This window comes from Callithrix jacchus, chromosome 10, assembly GCF_049354715.1.
Source record: "Callithrix jacchus isolate 240 chromosome 10, calJac240_pri, whole genome shotgun sequence".
Taxonomy (NCBI): domain Eukaryota; kingdom Metazoa; phylum Chordata; class Mammalia; order Primates; family Cebidae; genus Callithrix; species Callithrix jacchus.
Window position 1 is genome coordinate 17,860,647 of NC_133511.1, and position 12,941 is coordinate 17,873,587.

The 12,941-nt window shown below is 40.8% G+C and overlaps 1 protein-coding gene and 1 pseudogene across 2 annotated transcripts in view; both read right to left on the reverse strand.

Moving 5' to 3' along the window:
- JAML (junction adhesion molecule like) overlaps positions 1-11,487 on the reverse strand; it is a 34,978-nt gene extending 23,491 nt beyond the window's left edge. Inside the window, exon 1 of the mRNA XM_035264734.3 lies at positions 11,417-11,487. The gene's annotated coding sequence lies outside the window, so the exon portion shown is untranslated. The remainder of the gene's footprint in view (positions 1-11,416) is intronic.
- Positions 1,128-1,879, reverse strand: LOC100400675 (homeobox expressed in ES cells 1 pseudogene; annotated as a pseudogene). Its single transcript, XR_013523072.1, has one exon. The product of XR_013523072.1 is annotated as a homeobox expressed in ES cells 1 pseudogene (transcript).
- Positions 11,488-12,941: the final 1,454 nt, after the last annotated feature.

Consider the following 12,941-nt stretch of genomic DNA (forward strand, 5'->3'; position numbering starts at 1 on the left):
AAAGGCAGGGCAGTGTGGCTAGAATGAGAATTGGGCTGTGCATTGGGCAAAAGTATGTGTTTGATATGTGTGTTGTCTCTGTGGTATTCCTTTCATTGCATTTACCAGCTCCTGGAAAAGGATTCACTGTTCCACATAATACCCCCAAATTTTCTTAGCCAAACAGAACTCTGATTCTAAGTAGTTACAATGCAACCAGTCGGGTTCCCACCTACTACTGCATCTCAGCTGTGATCTTTACCCCTGGCCACCCTGCCACTGGAGGAATTCCACCTCACAATCTGCTAAGAGGAAAGATCTCTTTTTTGCATTAACAGCAAGGTACCCCACCCAGCTCTGCTGGGACATCTGGCACATATGGTAGCCATTTTAATTGGTATAAATTGATTACCTAAGACATTCCTTAATGGAGTTCAATCAACAAAATCCTCTACCTGGAAAATCAGGGTCAAGCTTTTCTTTCTTTTTTTTTTTTTAAGCTAGATGATCACTATCACTTTATTGAATGAAAGTACAAAATTAAATTAGAAAACTATTTAACATTTTGCATCTTTTTGGTAGCTTAATTCTTTTTCTGTTTGTTTGTTGCTTAATTCTTCTGTGAAATTCAATACCGATGGCATATAATATGATAGCTGATGCTTGTATATTTCTACTTTGGCATAATGACTTTGCTTGAAAAAAACTTGAAACTAACACTCTAAGAATTTGTTTTGATAGATGGTGAGAAATTCTCACTGCTTTATGCTATTAATCAAGAGAAGTCGAAGATTCGTCAATAAATCATAATCTATAATATAGTTAAGCATAATCATGTTCCAAATGTACATGGAGGAAACTAATGGAAACAACTCACATCTTTGCTCTTCAGATTATTTCACTTGAAATACTTTACAAATAGAATTCAACTTGTGGAATCACTTAGTCATCAGTCTATTGATTTTAACAAATTAATTTATTAGGTTAATTTTGCTCACTTAAAAAATAGCAATCTTTTCTGAAAATGATTATTAAAATATATAGGAAAGTTCTTTACTATAAAAGTACCCAAATATAATATGTACCATGCTATAATAGTAATTATTTACAATATATTTTCAGAAAAAAATGACAATATGCAGATTAAATGCAGGAAAGAAAACATCACATTTTAACAATTAATATTTCCACTGATTCTTCATGCTCTGCAATTAGAAGATAATTTCATTTGTTTAGTTTTCTATCTATTCCAGGAGATTTGTGTTGAAATTTTTTTTCGCCATTAGAAACTGTGATTTTCTACGGGAACCTTTTCAGTTTTGCACGCCGATTTTGGAACCAAATCTGGATTCTGTCTTCCTCTAGATTCAATTTTTGAGCTAAGTCTTCTCTAATATCAATGCCAGGATAGCAGTTTACTCTAAAGACATTTTCTAACACTTCAATCTGGTTTTGAGTAAAAGCAGTTCTTGGTCTTCGGCCTCTATACCAACTCAACTCTCTTTTCAAATACAGTCTTTCTGAGGCTGAAAAGTAATTTTCATATTTTGAAGCTCTTTCTTCTAGTATTGGGTGATCCACCATGCTAGGGAATGAAATGCCACTGGGAGGATTTGGGACATATAGACATAAGTTACCATCTTGCCCTGAGGAGCTGCAGGTGTCTGCCCAGGGCCAGTAGGGTTTCACTAATGGAACACAGTCTTTCTTCTCGTCCATTCCTAAGATTCTCTCAATTGAAAAGGAGCAAGTTGAGGGTTTGCTTTCCCGGAGCTGAGCGCCTTCCTGAAGGCTGGGAGACATCCTCTCGTGGTCTGTGCAGAGCAATAGCTCTGGCCTCTGCTGGCTCAGCCCCACGTGTATCCAGGGTCAAGCTTTTCAAGGAGGTTTGTACCTTAGGTCCCACTTACACAGAGAAGTCCGTTGATCTTGATGCACCTGTTTCCTTGCTATTAAAAGGGATCGATATAACACTTTAAAGGATCTAATAGGATAATGTAGATAACAGTGCTTTGAAAAATAGGAAGCATTACCATGGAAGATCCTTTATATAGATAATGAAGAGTCAGAAACAGAGTTTGTGGCTTTCGGGGAGATTTCAGGTTCTGAGCTTATACCTTCCTAAGAATGGTAAATGATGAATCAGAATGAACTGGAAACTCTTAAGTTTCCATTTTTGAACCTCATTTTAACAGTGTGGATAATAATTACATGGAGCTAGATATACCAGGAATCACATAGTTTCCGTTCAACAGAAGAACCTCTAATGAAAACACAGACCTCTCTCAACATAACCAAAACCCCATTCCTGCTCCATGCCACCCACTTTGCCCCCCACATACATGGATGAGGGTCAAAAAGGGCTTCCTTTATGGCATGTCCTAATGTTAGTTCATCACATCTAGGACATTTGTCGCCATCCCCAGGGAGTTGGTTGTGCTCCCTCCTCTGCCCAGAAAATCGCACTCAGCAGTGGGACATTCCCCCAGCAGCTCACCAACCGCGAGGAGGAGTAATGATTAATTTATGTCTGTCACCAACTCAAGTCTGCAGACTCTAAAGGGCAGCCCCATACATGCCTCGTTTATATGTGTGTCCTGTTACTGTGCTACAGCACCGGTAAAATGCCTGGCATGTACTGGACAAATGCTCATAGCTGCCAATGTGACCATTAAGTTGAAATCAACTTAAAGGCATCCTGCAGCAACCTCGCTTCACTCTATTCTAGGAGGGAGCCAGTAACCCTAAAAAGATTCCAAATCTCAGCACTAAACCTGAGTCACTCAGAGACAAACCATCTTCAGACAAATTCTAAGAAACATGAATATCATGAATAGAAGATACCCATTGTCAGCCCTACATATTCAAATGTACCATGAGAACTCCTTGAAGACAGAGCAATGATTTTAGCGGAAAACTTACTTAGATATATATATATCTATAAATTATATATATATAAATATATAAATTTTATATATCTCTCTATATAGATATATATAAATTTATATATATCTATATATAAAATATATATATCTCTCTATATATATAAAATATATATTTTATATATATATATATTTTTTTTTTTGAGACGGAGTTTCACTCTTGTTACCCAGGCTGGAGTGCAATAGCGCGATCTCGGCTCACTGCAACCTCTGCCTTCTGGGTTCAGGCAATTCTCCTGCCTCAGCCTACTGAGTAGCTTGGACTACAGGCATGTGCCACCATGCCCAGCTAATTTTTGTATTTTTAGTAGAGACGGGGTCTCACCATGTTGACCAGGATGGTCTCGATCTCTTGACCTCGTGTGATCCACCCGCCTCAGCCTCCCAAAGTGTTGGGACCACAGGTGTTAGCCACCGCACCCGGCCCAGACTTCTATTCTTAATAGAGCAGCACACTAGAAATCAGTAGTTGATATGTAATAAACCAGAGAAGGTTAAGGCCAGGTCCTGGATGCTTTACACATGAACTCATTAATCCTGACCACAACCCCATGAGGTTTTACAGGTGAGGAACCTGAGGCAGAGAATGGCGATTAAGAACCCAGAGCAAATGGCAGAGCAAGAAAATTCAAACCCAGGCATTCTGGGTCTGAGCCTGTGTCTTTGCCACACTATGCTGCTCCTCCACACTTGGGAGAGTAATCAATATTTCACAGCAAAGCTTCTCTGAACTTCATTCATCAAAACGAGATTAATCTGCTCCCCATGACTGAATGGTCTTCCAATCCACCTTGCTCAGGCCTTCACCCAGTTAACACCTACTCAGATTGCCCACATCTCAAGTCAAACATCATCTCCTTGAGAAACCTCTCCTCAACCATTCATCCCAGGTCAGGTCCCCAAGCCACATGTCTTAATAGTACCTCTACCTTTCCTTTAGGGCATGGGCCACCATGTCTAATTACCTATTTATTTGTGTGCTCACTTAACTAAGACACTGCTCTCTACCTCCACCCCCAAGAGTATAAGCCCTTTGAGTTCAAGAGCTGCCTGTCATGGAGATGCCTCCTCTACCCGTTTCTGGAAATACCTTTTGCTTACGTGGTAAAAATCTGGAAAATTACTATCTGGACTTCAACAGGCTTTTAGATTGAGTCACTACTGGAACTGAGTACACCATTAAAAGAACAAGACTAAATTAAAAGAAGCATGCGTAAAAATAACATGGCTAGTCCTAGAAAGTTCTCTCGAGAAGTTAAAATCCTTTGTAAGCTTGCAAATGCTCTAAAATCCTCCTGGAAAAAACTAACAGCAGCCACCTTGCACTATAGGTCAGTGGCCCCCAATCTTTTTGGCATCAGAGACCCTTTTCATGGAAGACAATTTTTCCACAGACCAGGGAAGGCAAGGGATGATTTTGGGATGAAACTGTTCCACCTTAGATCGCCAGGCATTAGATTCTCATAAGAAGGAAACCCCCTTATGTTCCTTCATAAGAGGTTCACAATAGGGTTCACGCTTTCATGAGAATCTAATGCCTCCGCTGATCTGACGGGAGGCAGAGCCCAGGTGGTAATACTCGCTTGTCCACCGCTTACCTGTTGCTGTGCAGTTTGGTTCCTAACAGGCCGTGGACCAGAACCAGCCTACTGCCCTGGGGTTGGGGACTCTTGCTGTAGCTCAGTTGCTAAGGCTTTGCCCTCTTACACTGGTGCCTTGGGTTCAATTCCCGGTTTCAAAAGTGAGTCTTCTGGGGCTTAATCATTTATTGATTCTTTTTCCCTCCGTGGACAGCTCCTGATTTCCTGTCTTGAAATTTTCTTTTCTCTGAGTTACCTTTGGGGCAATTCTAGATCTTGTAAATTGCTTACCATCTCTTTGGAGACACTGTGTGTCTGTGTTTAAGTCATCCCCTTATTTACGGCTTACAAATTTCACATAGGAGGTAACCTTTAGGTAAAGATTCAAAAGCCAGAAATATTGGCCATTTGTCCTGGCTAAAGTCTGGTAATAAAAGATTTTTAAGGGATTTTTACTTTGAGAACCCCATAGTCAGAAATCAACTTAATTAAAGATGATATTTGGCCTGTATTATACAGATACTGTTTTAAAAGCCCCTGCTGGTCAGGCACAGTGGCTCATGCCTGTAATTGTAGCACTTTGAGAGGCAGAGGCAGACAGATCGCTCGAGCTCAGGAGTTTGAGACCTGTCTGGGCAACTTGGGAAAACCCCATCTCTACCAAAAGCTGGGTGTAGTGGCAGGCATCTGTAGCCTTAGCTACTCAGGAGGCTGAAGTGGGAGGATCACTTGAGCCCAAGAGGTTGAGGCTGCAGTGAGTTGTGATTGCACCACTGCACTCCAGTCTGCCTGTCTCAAAAAAAAAAAAAGCCCCTTCTCTCTAAAAACTTCTCAGTCAATGGAATTTTGTCTTGATTCTCCATTTCTGTCTGTCTGTGTATTTATATGTGTTGTGTGTATAGTATTTATATAAAAGCTCTAATTAATTGGCTTAAGGAAACTAAAATCAAACCTATTATCAGAAAAATTGAAACTTTAATCTCTTTTAGGTCACATGACTCTAATGATTAAAAAAAGACTGTAAATATAATTTAAAAATAAAGACAGTATAAATAAAATAAAAAATAAAGACAGTGTAAATATAATACAAAATAAAGATAGTGTAAATAAAATAAAAAATAAAGACAGTGTAAATAAAGAATGTGTTCTCGGTGGGAGGTTATAAGAAGGCATGTGAGTATGGTTTCTGTAAAAGAGAACATAATTTTGTCTAGCTCAGAGGGTTTTAAGTATTGGCCTCACCTAAAAGAGTAACGGGACAGCTTGGCATGGTAGCTCACGCCTGTAATCCCAGCACTTTGGGAGGCTGAGGTGGGCAGACCACTTGAGGTCAGGAGTTTAAGACCAGCCTGGCCAACATGACAAACCCAATTTTTGTATTTTGTAAAAATACAAAAATTAGTCAGGCATGGTGGCAGGTGCCTATAATCCCAGCTACTTGGGAGGCTGAGGCAGAGGAATCACTTGACCTCGGGAGGTGGAGGTTGCAGTGAGCCAAGATTGTACCACTGCACACCAGCCAGCCTAGAAAACAGAACGAGACCCCTTCTCAACAACAACAAAAAAGAGTAATGGTACAAAACTGATGATTTAAGCGTGTTGAAAATGATTTGTGAAGGGTTAATCTTGTGAAAAGTTCTGTGGGCATAAGGAATCATTTAGTTTTTCCATAGGTCAAACACTGAAATAAAAGCATACTGATGTAGGGCCAGAATCTGGGCCCATGTGTCTCAATAATGGCTTTCCAGAGAATTTGTTTGTTCAACAGAAAATTGTAAAGACTTAGGAGAGGTTTATGGACATTTTACCTTATGGTCAAACTGATTATGATTGTATAGATTTGTTTATAAGATTTTATTAAGAATTATGTTTAACATTAATAATATACTAATGCAAAGGTGAAATTTGGCTTTCTCTTTTAAACAAGATTTTTATGTAATGTTTTAAAATAATGAAAGATTTTTGTTTACCTTTTAGTAAACAACAGAAAAAGGAGGAGAGAGAAACAGATTTGGTTGGCCTCATGCTGTCTTTATTGTGACCTGTTTGGAAAGTGGCGTCTCCCCTCTATTAGCAAGTAAAGATTTTGCCTTTAGACATTTTGGACTTATCCTTTGGCTACAGAAGTGACTTGTAGCGACTCTATACTAATCTTCTCTGAGCAACTCTCCTCCAAACCCTGTAGAGTAAGGAGAACAAGTGGCACCCCCTCCCTCCAAAAGGAAAAGTCCATACCCCTTCATATTACTTAAGGGATTAATTACCATTCCCCTACCAGTCCCTGGTAATATCCAAATGCCCCACACCCCTTTGAGGCAACTATATCCTTTCCAAGATGGGTGCCTGCTTAATGTTTACCCAACTTCTGAATTCATCTTTCCCTCTAATATCTCTTTTTCTCCCAGAAAAGCTACCGAAATCTTTAACCAATAGGTTCAACCTAGATAGTCCTACCTCAGGGGTTTAAAAAGAGCCACACTTATTCAGGCACACCCTAGCAAGAAATTTAACCCAGCAATCTCTTGAGGGGGGATAATCTCTTCATTTGTGCCCCTTTCACAGAACTCACACAGCAACACGCAGTATAAACCTTAACTTCCTAACAAAAGGAAAATATTTTTTGTCTAATTCAAAGATTACTTAAAGGTTATATATAGGCTGGGCATGGTGACTCACTCCTGTAATCCCAGCACTTTGGGAGGCCAAGGCAGGTAGATCACCAGAGGTCAGGAGTTCAAAACCAGCCTGGCCAACATGGCAAAGCCCTGTCTCTACTTTAAAAAATGCAAAAATTAGCTGGGTGTGGTGGCACACACCTGTAGTCACAACTAATTGGGAGGCTGAGGCAGAACAATTGCTTGAACCCATGAGGTAGAAATTGCAGTGAGCCAAGACTGTGCCACTGCATTCCAGCCTAGACAATAGAGTGAGACTCCATATCAAAAAAAAAAAAAAGAGGTTATATATAAAACAAGGTAAAAGGAACCAGGAAATAAGAGAGTTATAAAGAATAACATAAAGGTGAAAGCCAAGTGCAGTGGCTCACGCCTGTAATCTCAGCACTTTGGGAGGCTAAGGTGGTAGAACACTTGAGGTCAGGAGTTCAAGACCAGCCTACCCAACATGATAAAACCCAGTCTCTACTAAAAATACAAACATTAGCCAAGCATAGTGGCATCTACCTGTAGTTTCAGCTACTTGGGAGGCTAAGGCCTGAGAATCACTTGAACCCAGCAGGCAGAGGTTGCAGTGAATCGAGATTGCATCACTGCACTCCAGCCTGGGCATAGAGTAAGACTCTGTCTCAAAAAAAAAGAAGAAGAAGAAGAAGAAAAAAGGTTATAAAAGTGAAGAGATATTTTTGGTAAGGAGAGTTATAAAGAAAGAGATTTTATGTAAGAAAGGATCTTGTGTTGTAAATTCTTGTTGTAAAGTAAAATGACCAATTGTTAAGAAACAAGGATGTTGGCTGGGCACAGTGGCTCATGCCTGTAATCCCAGCACTTTGGGAGGCCAAGGCAGGCGGATCACCTGAGTTCCGGAGTTCGAGACCAGCCTGGCCAACATGGTTTCACCATCACTACTAAAAATACAAAAAATTAGCAGGGCATGGTGGCAGGTGCCTGAAATCCCAGCTACTTGAGAGGCTGAGGCAAGAGAATTGAACTTGAATGTGGAAGGCAGAGACTGTGGTGAGCCAAGATCACACCACTGCGCTCCAGCCTGAGCAACAAAAGTGAAACTCCATCTCAAAAAAGAAAAAGAAAAAAATATATATTTAGGAGAAGTCATAAAGTCTAAGCATGTCATACATGGTATAAGCCATGAGAAAATTCATGAAAGAAATTTATTAAAAGAATGTTGTATGTAACTGAGGTATAATAGTCCAAAATTGTTCCCTATGCTGTGTCTATTTAAATTCAAATGCTTTTCATCAAGAAACTTCCAGGTTATCTAAAAGGGCTTTCAATAAGGAAAAACAGTCACACTGCAAAAGACGTTTCTTCACATTTTCAGTAACTGGCTTAAGAAACAAAATTTTACCTTCTGGAATTCAGCACTTTCGCCTTCAGATGATGTTGTGAACGGGACATCAGTCTCTCCCTATTGATGGCTGCTACCTTTACAAGTCTCCCCTGAATTCAGCTGGATACCAGTTTTGCCTTCACATGCTCCCTCCTCTGATGAGACCCTTCCTCCAGCAAAATCTAATGTCCTATATCCCACAATCCAGGACAGTGATCCACAGGGTCCCTTAACAGATCAACAATTCTAGGTAGGGAGAACGCTATGCCCCTGGTCAGCAGGAAGCAGCTGGAAGATGAGACCTCTGCCCAATGCCCAAGATTTGTCATTGTTGCTCTGCCAGGGGTGGAATGTAGTGTCCTGATAAGTAAGCGACAATGAGGAAGGGGCCCCAAGTTGGCGAGGGCCCCAGGTGGGGAAGAACAATGAACAACTGTACTGAGAGTCAGCAAATCAAACAACCCAAGGCCACAACGACCTCTGTGGGCACAGTGACCTCATTCCACAGGTAGCCCCCTCTAGCACAACCCTGTAAAACTTCTCTCTAGTCCCTGCCTCTCTGTAGACAGCCCTTTCCTGTTGCGATGCCCATGGCAATCTTGCAACATATTTCATACCTTCTCTAATAAATCTCCCTTTCTTTACTTACGACTTTCTTGGTAAATACCCTTACCTCCCGTGACACCGGCCCTGGCTAGTCACTACCCAAGACAATATGGAGGTCCCTCAAAAAAACTACAAATAGAACTACCATATGACCTAGCAATCCCACCACTGGACATTTATCCAAAGAAAAGGAAATCGGTATATTGAAGAGACCTCTACACTCCCATGTTGACTGCAGCACTATTGCAATAGCCAAGATACAGAATCAATCTAGGTGTCCAACAACAGATAAATGGGTAAAGAAAATGTGACCTATGTACACAATGAAATATTATTTTAGCATTAAAAAGAATAAAATCCTGTGTTTCGCAGTAACATAAATGGAACTGGAATCCGCAGTAGCAGAATTCCATTCTGTTAAGTTAGATAAGCCAGGAACAGAAACTTAAACACTGAGTGGTCTTACTTATATGTGGAAGTGAAAAATGTTGATCTCAGAAGTAAAAAGTAGAACAGAGGATGCTAGGGGAGAAGGGACATAGGGAGAGATTTACTAAAGGAAACAAAATTACAGCTAGATAGGGAGAATACGTTTGAGTGTCCTATACCACATTAAGATGGCTAAGGCTGGCCGGGCGCGGTGGCTCAAGCCTGTAATCCCAGCACTTTGGGAGGCCGAGGCGGGTGGATCACGAAGTCAAGAGATGGAGACCATCCTGGTTAACATGGTGAAACCCCGTCTCTACTAAAAATGCAAAAAAAAATTAGCTGGGCACGGTGGCATGTGCCTGTAATCCCAGCTACTTGGGAGGCTGAGGCAGGAGAATTGCCTGAACCCAGGAGGCGAAGATTGTGGTGAGCAGAGGTCGCACCATTGCACTCCAGCCTGGGTAAGAAGAGCGAAACTCTGTCTCAAAAAAAAAAAAAAAAAGATGGCTAAGGTTAACAATGATACATAGTTTCAAATAGCTAGAAGGAGGATATTGAGCGTTCCTAACATAATAAATGAAAAAAATCTTTGAGGCAATGGATCTGCTAATTAGCCTGATCTGATCACTATACATTGTATGTATGAAAACATCCCTGGGCACTCACTCCATAAATATGTGTAATTATTATGTGTCAATTTTTAAAAGTTACTAAACAATGTAGGGGAATTGCTCTCCTTGGCAGGTACTACAGAAAAAAAAAATCTTTAGAAAAGCAGCATGCCACATAAGATTCGTACCTCCCAAAATTACAATATCATGAGACAAAATAAGGGAGAGTTGCTGTCTCTTAGTCAGAGATTGTCCCTAGCAAGGACAACTAACCACTGAGAAAATGAACAACAGCACAGCCTTGCCTTACTCAAAGAGTGTTGTCCACCTGCAATGCCAAGTCCCCTCAATCTCTCTGCGCACTGCTGTGCAGCTCTGGGCTCTCAGGCGTTTTTAGGTATACGAGTCCGTGTAACCACTCTACGCCATGCCTCTTAAAATATGCCTTCATTTTTCCTTCTTAAGCCACTAAATACAGACTGGTAGGTTACACGGCTTCTGTAACACAGTCCAGGTCACATCAGTTAGCCTTCTACACGAATGGGACCCTGGAGGTCCTTACTCCTGCTTCCTTCTTCAGACTGGGTTATATTTAAACCTTCATACATTGGCCTTTCCCAAGGTCAGGGCTGTGCTGAGGTATAATAAGTATGGCCAGTAGCCTAGATCTCTTGGGAGGTTTAAGTCTCAGGCTCCTAAAGGTTAAATATTGGCTTGTCTGTAATGGGGAGAAGAAAACAGTGGTGTAACTACGTGAAATGATGGCTATATTAATCTGCTTCACCATAGTAAACTTTATACTATCTACAGGTATCTACAGCATTATGTTCTATATCTTAAACACACATAATAAAATTTGTTTTAAAATAAAATTTAAAACTGTCTTCTAAAAATAAAAACAGTGAAGGAAGAGCTCTGCCATGAGCTCAAGGACAGCCAGTCATGGCTCTACCAAAACCTAGAGATGACTTAAAAGCTGAAGCCTTATCATCATCATCGTCATATACTCATTATGAGCAAACTTTGCTCCTCTTTTTGCTGAGGAGATTCACCTAAGTTACTCCACACGACAGTAATTGAAACAGCACCCACTAGACTGCTCTATGACATCCCCTGCAGAGATCAAGAGTTCTGCAATTCACAATCCTGAGAGACTGCCAATTCAACGAGCCTTCAGAACTGGCACACTTCTGAATGAGAAAAGTTCAAATAATGGCTTAAGAAATTCAAAGCGACTGCTTACCCAAGATGATGAGCACCCAGGAGAAGCGATGCACTGAAATCTTCCTGCAGCTGCAGTTCCCAAGCTCAACCGAAAGACTTCTGTGAGCACTCTAGGTTAGGTCAGAGCCACCAAACACGTGCCTTCTGAAGTGGCTGCAGAGATGCAAACAGGAACTCTAAGCTTCTCATTTCAGTCTTCTAACCCATTACCCAATTTTTATGTATACTCTCATTCTAAAAGGAGGCGACAAATTCAACACACTGAGGTGAACCTTACACTCAGACCTCTTCAGGGGCCATCTCTTCTTTTAGATGACAAGGTGCCATCTCCTGCCTCTGAGGGTAAAAACTTGAATGACACCAGGCATATAATAGGTGCTGAGAAAGAAATCCGTTTCATGAAAACAAAATACAATAAATTTAATATTAACAAAAAATATTCTGTGTTTAAGATACAGCAACCTCTTCTATTTTTCCTCTCAAAACAGAGGTGCAACCTTGCCAGGCAATCACCCAACCCCTGCTTCCAAAGATCTGCCTGCCCAGTCCTCCAGCTCACCACCTACACATGGTAGTTTCTTCTGGTCATGTGATATCAGCCTTTCCAGAATACCAGAAGCAATTTATTCTCACAGAGAACCTCTTGGGTGACTTAGATATCCTAGATAAGAACTCAAGGCTTCTTCACTTCAAGATACCTCTCAGTTACCACTTCAAAATAGGTGTTTTCAATGGACACATCTTCAATCTTGACCTAGACATGGGCAGACTCATCTTATGGAACTTGTCCTGTATCATCTGAAAAGCTGTTGAATGTTTGCTCCCAAGTACTATGCTACGTGGTCCTTGAGAACTTGTGTGCTGGACAGCCAGCTATCTCCACAGCATAAATATCTTCGTCATGGCCTATTTCAAGCTACCAACTGGCCTGCAAAATTCCTAAAAATTTAATATGGGTGGAGTATCCCTTATCCAACATGCTTGGGAGCAGAAGTGTTTCAGATTTCTTATTTTTTTCAGATTTTATAATATTTGCCAAAAATATACCAGTTGAACATCCCTGATCTGAAAATCCAAAATGCTCCAATAACCATTTCTTTGGAGCATCATGTTGGCACTAAATGTTTCAGACTTTGGAGTATTTCAGGTTTTGTATTTTCAGATTAGGAATACTCAGCCTGTAATCAGCTCTTGCTATGTCAGCTGGTTCCAGCACTCCACGGAATCTCTGCAGGTTCTTGCTGGGGTACAGCCCAGACGTGACTGGTTGCATAATGGTGAAAACCACTATTAAATCAGGCTTAGCCTAAAGCTGCCTCCTCACATATTTTAAGTTTGGCCTAAAGGTTTTTCTGTACCTCATGAACTGTAACCTAAATGGAATAGTATACAGACTGTAGTCTACTCTTGTGCCAGTCATGGAGTTTGGCCAACCGAAGACAGCCAATGGTTCAAACTGTTCAAATAAGGCAAACCCCGAGCTGTAACCAATCAGCTGTTTCTGTATCTCACTTCCGTTTTCCGTACATCACTTTCCTTTTTCT